The following is a 10,000-nucleotide window of genomic DNA, read 5'->3' as shown; positions in this document are numbered from 1 at the left end:
CTGATCGCAGTTTCCCGATTGAGTATTTCCTCGTCAAAGGGCTTAAAGCATTGAAGCCAACACCAGCCCCACACAGTCCAATGCTAATCAGACCAGCAATTAAGGCAAGGTTGAAAACGCACACCTCCAGATTCAGGGACAGTTTCTTCCCAGCTGTTATCAGGCAACTGAACCACCCTATCCTCCTGACCTCTCCTCTACCTCATTGGAGACCCTCGGGCTATCTTTAATTGGACTTTACTGGACTTTATCTCCAGCACTAAACATTATCTCCTTATCCTGTATCTGTACACTGTGGACGGATTGATTGTAATTATATATAGACTTTTCGCTGACATGGATAGCCCTCAACAACAAAGGTTTTCACTGTACCTTGGTACACAAGACAATAACGAACAAAACTAAACTAATGACAACAAAACAGTAGCAAATTGCTACTGATCCTGACCTGGATCGTCACCTATACATGTTTTAGTTTAATGATAGAGGGTGGAAACAGGCCCTTCAGCCCACCGGGTCCATGCCACCCGTACACTAGTTGTATATACTAGCGCACCAGGGATAATATACAGAAGTCAATTAAAATACAAACCTGTACGTCTTTGGAGTGTGGGAGGAAACCGGAGCACCCGGGGAAAACCCACGCAGTCACAGGGAGAACGTGCAAACTCCGTTCAGACAGCACCCGTAGTCAGGATCGAACCCGGGTCTCTGGCGCTGTGAGGCAGGAGCCCCACCGCTGCGCCACTGTGACACTGTTCCCCAGAGATTCTGTCTGACCCGATCGATGAGTTACTCCAGCACTGTGTCTGCTTCAGGCGACTGACTGGTTGCCAGTATTCAGCCTGCTTGCAAGGGAATATTCACTGAAACCAGACACCTCTTGGCAACACATACACACATGAGATTTCTTTTCTTTCATGGATTTTGCTACTGAAGTTTGCCTGCTGCAATAAATGTGTCACCCTGATCTTATGAGCTGCAAATCGTTCAATTTTTCGAAGTGTTAAGACAAGTGTGACACGGTGGCGCAGCGGTAGAGTTGCTGCCTCACAGAGCCAGTGACCCATGTTCCATCCTGACTACGGGTGCTGTCTGAACGGAGTTTGTACGTTCTCCCCGTGACCTGATCGATTTGCTCCGAGATCTTCGGTTTCCTCCCACACTCCAAAAACATACAGGTTTGTAGGTTAATTGGCTTGGTATAAATGTAAATTTGTCCCTAGTGTGTGCAGGATAGTGTTAATGTGCAGGGATCTTTGTTGTGTGCGGTGGGGCAGCATCTATGGAGCGAAGGAAATAGGCAACGTTTCACCCCCTCCAGCATTTTTGTCTACCTTCGATTTTCCAGCATCTGCAGTTCCTTCTTAAACATTGGTGTGTGCGGACTCAGTTTGCCCAAGGGCCTGTATCTCTAAACTAAACCAGGGCGGGGAATCTCGAGCAGAGCAGTAAAGGCCGTGAGTGTTGGAAAGGCCAAGTATCTTTAGACCTGCCCTTAAGCAGAGCAGGTCGAGCAAGTATTGCAGAGGCCTGGAAACTTGGCACAGACGTGCAGAAGTAATTAGAATTAAAAAAAACAAGCAGGAGCAGAATTATCAACCACAATTGGACCGAGGTACAAAGTGTCTGGGAAGAAACTGCAGTTGCTGGTTTAAACTCAAGATAGACACAAAAAACACAGCGGGGTGACATTTCAGGTCTAGTCTGAAGAAGGGTCTCGGCCCGAAACGTCACTCAATTCCTTCTATCTATAGACGCTGCCTTGTCCCCCCTGAGTAACTCCAGCATGTTGTGTCTATCTTTGGTGTAACCCAGCAAATGCAGTTCCTTCCTACACATAGCGTGTGGAGACCCTTCTTCAGACTGAGAGTCGGGGGAAAGGGAAACGAGAGACAAAGAGGGTGATGTGGAGAGATATAGAACAAATGAATGAAAGATATGTAACGATGATAAAAGAAACCGGCCGTTGTCAGCTGTGAGCTGGGTGAGAATGAGTTACGGACAATGAGACTTAACAAGACGACTTTGAAGCTGGTAATGACTTGGGTGGGGGAGGGATGGAGGGAGAATGATTTCGCGCTTTTGTGTTTTGTGGTTTAATTTTTGATCTCTCTAACTTCAAGTAACCCTCGGTGTACAAGATCAGGAGCAGTTTGATGATAGTCGCTTTAACCACACTGCGTGAAGCTCTGCAGGATTTCTACATTAAATCATCTCCATTTCAGGTGAAACATTCAGTCCATAAACATAGACATGGACATAGATGTAGAAAACAGGTGCAGGAGGAGGCCAATCGGCCGTTCGAGCCACCCGCCATTCATTGTGATCACGGCTGATCGTCCCCTATCAATAACCCGTGCCTGCCTTCTCCCCATATCCCTCGACTCCACTGGCCCCTAGAGCTCTATCTAACTCTCTCTTAAATCCATCCAGTGATTTGGCCTCCACTGCCCTCTGTGGAGGCCAAGGACTTGATGTTCGTTTTGATCCAGAATCTGTTATTTACTGTCCAACAGCCAGCTGAGCAATTGATTGATCGATTAAATGATATGGATGCAAACAAGCCTTTCGGCCCACTGAGTCCATACAGACCATCGATCACACGTTCACACTAGATTCTTCTTCTTCTTGCGTATGACGTTCACAGCCTAAAGTTGTAGGACAACATGTTCTATTTGATTGTGCACGCCAGGTTGATTGCATTCATCGAAACAGGGCGGGCGGACCACGTGAAGGTTGCAATCTTTGGACTATTAGACTTGAATGAATGAATACATTTATTGGCCAAGTATATTCACATACAAGGAATTTGTCTTGGTGCTCCGCCCGCAAGTGACAACATGACATACAGTGACATGTATGTGACACACAGTGACACAGTGCGGAGTCAGGCCATTCAGCCCACCAAGTCCGCGTCGACCAGCGATCTACCCGTACACTAGCACCGTCCTACACACTAGGGACAACTTACGATTTTTATCGAAGCCAATTAACCTACAAACCTGCACGTCTTTGGAGTGTGGGAGGAATCGGAGCACAAAGATGATCCACGTGGCCACGGGGGGAACGTATAAACTCTGTACAGGCAGCACCCATAGTCAGGATCGAACCCGGGTCCCTGGCGCTGAAAGGCAGCAACTCTACCGCTGTGCCACCATGATTGGTGTAAAAGGTTATTCAGACTACCGTTGCACTATTGTGCGGCCCTATAGAGTTCCATGTTATCCCACTTCCTCATTCACTCAGTCAGTACACACCGGAGTCAATTTACAGAGCCCGGTTAACTTACAAATCACGGGACTTTGGGACTAGACAGACGGACAGAACTCCACACGGACAGCAGCCGAGGTCAGGATTGAACCCAGGTCTCCCACGGTGTGAGGCAGCATCTCCACTGCTGCGCCACTGTGCAGTGCCCTATTTTGACCTGAGGACTGCAACCAAACCTGCTTAGCTGGTGCTGTGTTAGGTTGCAGAGAAATAAAAGGACAACTAACATGTTAAGATCTACTTTGCAAAGGGGCACGATGACAGAAATGACTCTATCCATTCTGTCTCTGTAACAAAACACTTCACGTCCGGGCAACGTCCTGGTGAATCCTTTGCGTCAGGACAGCGCAATTACCGCAGCAGTAGAGTCACTGCCTCACCGCGCCAGAGACCCGGGTTCGTCCTGACTACGGATGCTGTCTGTACGTACCACCCATGAGCACATGGGTTTTCTCCGGGTGCTCCGGGCTTGATTAATACAGGCGTCAGGTAATGGAGAGAAGGCAGGGGAATGGGGTTAGGAGGGAGATAATCAGCCATGATTGAATGACGGAGTAGACTTGATGGGCCGAATGGCCTAATTCTGAAATACATGCGCTGGTTGCCTCGCCTACGACAAAGATGTGCAGGTTTGTCGCCTAATTGGCTTCGATAAAACAAATCATCCGTGGTCCCTACTGTGTAGGATGGTGCCAATGTTCCGTTGGGATCGCCGATCGTCGCGGACTCAATGTGCCGAAGGGCCCGGTTCAGTCTAAAGTGGTGAGTCTGTGGAATTATCTACCTCAGAGGGCGGTGGAGGCCGGTTCTCTGGATGCTTTCAAGAGAGAGCTAGATAGGGCTCTTAAAAATAGCGGAGTCAGGGGATATGAGGAGAAGGCAGGAACGGGTACTGATTGGGGATGATCAGCCATGATCACATTGAATGGCGGTGCTGGCTCGAAGGGCCGAATGGCCTACTCCTGCACCTGTTGTCTATTGTCTAAATGTGAATTAATTACCTAAAATATAAGCATATAGTAGGACATTCTCAGTAGGGATCTGTCATCATGATTGCTCTCAACTCCAAGTTTATGCTACTTTGGCTGTTGTGACTTTTTAGAATTTGAGAGCATTTTCTTAGCGTTAAGTGCAGTTTTTAAAACACTGGGTAAGATGAGATAAGATACCAATTATAAAGTCGCGTTAGTTCACAAGTAGCAGCTGACCCAGCAGTCACTGTCAATAGCAAAGAGGAGCAAGATGAAAAGACATTCAACTATGTTAAGGTGAGAGGGGGAGAAAGTTTAAAGGAGATGTGTGGGAAATTTTATTACACAGTGAGTGCCTGGAACACACTGCTAGGGAGGCAGATACGGTAGTGGTAATACTGCACATAATCCACACCCCCCCCCCCCCCCCCACCCACCCTCTGCACATCCTGTCTAAAAGTCTCTTAAACGCCACTGTTGTATCTGCCTCCACCACCACCCCTGGCAGCGCATTTCAGCCCACCACGACCCTCTGTGTAAATCAACGTGGCCCACACATCTCCTATTAACTTTGCCCCTCTCACCTTAAAGCTATGCCCTCTAGAGTTATACATCAAGGAAACAGGCACATCGGCCCACACCGACCAACATGTCGCATCTACATGACCCACCTGCCTGTGTTTGCCTCTTATCCCTCTAAACGTGTCCAATCCATGTACCTGTCCAAAATTCTCTTCAATGTTGGGATAGTCCGTGCCTCAACTACCTCACCTGGCAGCTTGTTCCATACACCCACCGCCCTTTGTGTGAAAAAGTTACCCTTCAGGTTTCGATTACCGGTAAATCTTTCTCCCCTCGCCTTAAACCTATGTCCTCTGGTTCCTACTCTGGTCAAGAGACTCTATGCATCTACCCGATCTATTCCCGGTATGTGATTTGTCCACCCCTCGGGAAAAGGTTCTGACTGTCTACCCTTTCTATGCCTCTCGTAATTTTATGACAATATAAAATAATGAACAATTGGTTGGGTATCAGCATGGATGGGAGACCATTTAGTGAATGGTGGCGCAGCGGTAGAGTTGCTATCTCACAGCACCAGAGACCCGGGTTCCATCCTGACTACGGGTGCTGTCCGTACGGAGTTTGCACGTTCTCCCCGTGACCTGCATGGGTTTTCTCCGGGATCTCCGGTTTCCTCCCACACTCCAAAGACGTACAGGTTTGTAGGCTAATTGGCTCGGCAGAAATGTAAATGTCCTAGTGTGTGTAGGATAGTGTTAGTGTGCGTGGATCTCTGGTCGGCACGAACTTGGTGGGCCGAAGGGCCTTTTCCGAGCTGCATATCTAAACTAAACAAATCTCCATTAAGAAACATAGAAAATAGGTGCAGGAGGAGGCCATTCGGCCCTTCGAGCTAGCACCGCCATTCATTGTGATCATGGCTGATCATCCCCAATCAATAACCCGTGCCTGCCTTCTCCCCATATCCCTTGATTCCACTAGTCCCTAGAGCTCTATCTAACTCTCTCTGTAGCTCACTGCTAAAATAATTAAGTTGGCTCTGCTTGCGTTCCCAATAGGATGCAGTTTGAATGGATGCCAACTTTACCAGCTGTAGCCAGTTTGAAGTTTCCAACCATCCATTTGCACACTATGCCGTGTCTGTGGTCTCCTATACCCATCTGTGTCCTTGTTGTCACTTCACCCACTGCCACACTATACCAGCCCTGCCAACTGTTGGCATCATCTCTCTCATAATGACACTGCCCAGACTATCACACCAACCAACCTCCCTTCCATTGGCTCCATCCACAGCTCACACTGCCTCGGCAAGGCCAGCAGCATAAATCAAGGACCAGTCTCACTCCTTCTCCCCTCTCCCATCAGGCAAGAGGTAGAGAAGTGTGAAAACGCACACCTCTGCATTCAGGGACAGTTTCTTGCAAACTGTTATCAAGCAACTGAACCATCCTACCGACATCCAGAGAGCGATCCAGAGCTACTATCTGCCTCATTGGTGACCCTCGGACTTGATCAGACTTTACTGGCTTTACCTTCCACTAAATGTTATTCCCTTATCATGTATCTTTACAGTGGGATGGCTCGATTGTAATCATGTATTGTCTTTCTGCTGACTGGCTAGCACGCAGCAAAAACTTTGCACTGTACCTCGGTACACGTGACAATAAACTAAACTGAACTGAACACAGACGACCAGCAAGCGAGTGACAGTGTTGTCGGAATCAGTAACTCGCGCTGTATCTCCAAACTAAACTAATTCACGGTCTTACCTCACAACAGCTACCAGAGTGAGGCTAGACCTAGTCACTAGACTAGACCTATCACTAGTTTAGTGATGCAGTGCCAAAACAGGCCATTCGGCCCACCGAGTCCGCGCCAACCAGCGATCCCCGTACACTAGCACTATCCTACACACACACACACGAGGGAACAATTTACAATTTTCCCGAAGCCAATTAATCTACAAACCTGTACGTCTTTGGAGTGGGGGGTAAACCGGAGCACCTGGAGAAAACCCACGCAGGTCACGGGGAGAACGTACAAACTCCGTACAGACAGCACCCGTGGTCAGGATGGAACCCGGGTCTCTGGTGCTGTGAGGCAGCAACTCTACCACTGCTTGACCGTGCCATAATCAACAACCTCTGGCAGCTCGTTCCATAGTCCTACCATCCTCCAAGGGAATAGTGTGCTACAATTCTGATCTCTGTATCTTCCTCTTTGCTCCACCTATTGTACTTGAGCTTGACTTGAGTGTATTTATGATTAGAAGTATCTGAGTTGATTGGATAGCAGGCAAAACAAAATTGTTAGTTTACCAAAAACAAAAGACACAAAAGTGCTGTAGTTACTCAGTGGGTCAGTCAGGCTGCATCTCTGGAGAAAAAGGATGGGAGGCGTTTCTGGTCTGGACCCTTCTTCAGACTGAATGGGGGTCGGGAAACTTTTTCAATGATCGTAGTACGGGGAGGTGGGGATGAGACAAACCTGCCTGCGCTTGGTCCATATCCCTCCAAACCTGTCCTATCCATGTACTTGTCTAACTGTTTCTTAAATGATAGGATAGTCCCAGCCTCAACTACCTCCTCCGACAGCTTGTCCCATACACCCACCACCCTTTGTGTGAAAATGTTATCCCTCAGATTCCTATTAAATCTTTTCCCCTTCACCTTGAACATATGTCTTCTGGTCCTCGATTCCCCTACTCTGGGCGTCTAAAATATAAGATAACGCAGAGAAGGGGTATGAAATGTGAAGCCAGAGGATGGGATGTAGGTGGAAAGGGGGGGGGGGGGGGGGAGTGGGGGAAGGGGAAGGGGGCAGACTGGAATTTCACCAGCTCGCTTCAATATTAATGCAATCAGAGTACACCCAGAAAGGGCAGCTCTCCACGGGAGGATTAGAGACAGCCCAGATCCATTCAAACAAATCACAATCAAACCAGCCTCTCTGCCACAAAAAGTTCAGCTCTCAAGAGGGTTTCAGAATTCGACAAAGCTAATGTGGTTGCCATGGTTATGAAAAAAGTCGAGAGAGAGAGGAGGAGGAGAGATGAGAGAGAGAAGAGGGAAGGGAGAGGGGAGGGAGAGGGGGGAGGGAGCGGGGGCGGAAGGGGAGAGGGAGAGGGGAGAGGGAGGGAGGCGGAGGGGGAGGGGGGAGGGGGAGAGGGAGGGGAGGGGGAGGGGGAAGGGGGAGGGGGAGAGAGAAGGAGAGGGAGAGGGAGCGAGGACCGAGAGGGAGAGAAGACGAGAGGGAGGACGAGAGGAGAGGAGGGGGAGAGACCGGGAGGAGAGGGAGGGAGAGGGAGGGAGAGGGAGGGAGAGGGAGGGAGAGGGGGAGAGGGAGGAGGGAGAGAGAGAAAAGGAGGGAGAGAGAAGGAGGGAGGGGGGAGAGGCAGGGGGAGAGGGAGGGGGAGAGGGAGGGGAGAAGGGGAGGGGGAAGCGCAGGGGAGAAGGCAGGGGGAGAGGGCGGGGGAGGGGGAGGAGAAGGGGAGGGGAGGGGGAAACAGGGGGAGGGGGAGGGGGAGAGGGAGGGAGAGAGAGAGTGATAGAAAAGGTCATCAGAGGGAGGGAGGAGTCGGGTGAAAGCAAAGGAGAGAGAGGAAGGTAGAGGGGAGAGAATAGAGAATGGGAATTGAGAGTAAAGAGAGAGTGTGTGGAGGCCAAGTCATTGGGTATTTTTAAAGCAGAGCTTTATAAATTCTTGATTTAGTAAAAGCTATGAGGAGAAGGTAAGAAAATGGGATCTAGAGGGAAAGATAGATCAGCCATGATTGAATGGCAGAGTAGATTCGACGGGCTGAATGGCCTAATTCTGCCCCTGACTTATGGCCTGACACTTTACAGCCAGTTGTGCCTGCAGTAATAGGCCCGGGAGTTCAACATCAGCAGGTTTGAAAGCCGTCTGGTCGGACCACAATCCCCCTCTCCGCTCCAGCGAGCATGAGCCAGAGGGAGAGAAGACGAGGCGGGGGAGAGAAGGGAGAGAGAACGGCGCGAATGAGGAGGTGAGGGAGAGACCGAGCTGCCCACGGGGCTAGGGAGGCACAAGGCCGCTGACTCCGTCAGGGAGGCACGGTGGCGCAGCGGTAGAGTTGCTGCCTCGCAGCGCCAGAGACCCAGGTTCCATCCTGACCATGGGTGCTGTCTGCATGGAGTTTGCACGTTCTCTCCGTGACCCGCGTGGGTTTTCTCTGGTTTCCTCCCACACTCCAAATGACGTGCAGGTCTGTACGTTAATTGGATTGAAAAATTGTCAATTGTCCCGAGTGTGTAGGATGGTGTTAGTGTGCGGGGATCGCTGGTCAGTACGGACACGATGGGCCGAAGGGCCTGTTTCCACGCTGTATCTCTAAACATGGAAACATAGAAAATAGGTGCAGGAGTAGAGGCCATTCTGCCCTTCGAGCCTGCACCGCCATTCAATATGATCATGGCTGATCATCCATACCCCCTGATCTCTTTTGCCACGAGGGCCACATCTAACTCCCTCTTAAATATAGCCAATGAACTGGCCTCAACTACCTTCTGCGGCAGAGAATTTCAGAGATTCACCACTCTCTGTGTAAAAAATGTTTTTCTCATCTCGGTCCTAAAAGATTTCGCTCTTATCCTTAAACTGTGACCCCTTGTTCTGGACTTCCCCAACATCGGGAACAATCTTCCTGCATCTAGCCTGTCCAACCCCTTAAGAATTTTGTAAGTTTCTATAAGATCCCCCCTCAATCTTCTGAATTCTAGCGAGTACAAGCCGAGTAAACTAAACTAAAGTAAAAAGACTCTGGCAGTTGAATGGGGCTCAAACCTTCAAGAGGAAGAAATCACGGCACACCCAGAATATGTTGAAGGATCTTAGGAAGAAACTTAGTCTTTTATCACTGGAAATAAAGAGTCCACAGGCCGGGACTGCTGACAGAATTGGCTCAGCAGTCAGAGAGACATTAACATGGGCATTCCAATTGCAAACCAGCGTGTTTCTTCCCAGCTGTTATCAGGCATCCCACCTTGGTACATGTGACAAGAAACTAAATGGAAAGAGTTCATGGAACAATGTGGCTTAAGTTCAGAAGGGAATTATATATTAATTTTATTCTCCATTAGACCCCACACGTCCATCAAAGAAGGGCCTCAACTACTTCAGCACATCAAATCTTATTCTGCCCTCAATCAGTGGGCTGATCTTTCCTCCGACCCCAATTTCTTACCTCTATCAGATCCCTTCCTAATCAAGAATTA

At 49.2% G+C, this 10,000-nt stretch overlaps 1 protein-coding gene across 3 annotated transcripts in view; it reads right to left on the bottom strand.

Annotated features, from left to right (window-relative positions):
• LOC129710516 (CUE domain-containing protein 1-like) overlaps positions 1-10,000 on the bottom strand; it is a 101,919-nt gene that overhangs the window by 59,138 nt on the left and 32,781 nt on the right. The window contains exon 1 of one of the 3 annotated variants that reach the window (XM_055657531.1): positions 593-786. The exons of the other annotated variants lie outside the window; for them this stretch is intronic. The gene's annotated coding sequence lies outside the window, so the exon portion shown is untranslated. Of the gene's footprint in view, positions 1-592; positions 787-10,000 lie in introns of those variants that run through there. 3 annotated transcript variants of the gene reach the window in all.

The sequence above is a fragment of the Leucoraja erinacea genome, chromosome 28 (genome assembly GCF_028641065.1).
Source record: "Leucoraja erinacea ecotype New England chromosome 28, Leri_hhj_1, whole genome shotgun sequence".
NCBI lineage: Eukaryota > Metazoa > Chordata > Chondrichthyes > Rajiformes > Rajidae > Leucoraja > Leucoraja erinaceus.
The sequence above is the reverse complement of the archived record's forward strand: the minus strand, read 5'-3'. Positions and strand labels throughout refer to the sequence as shown.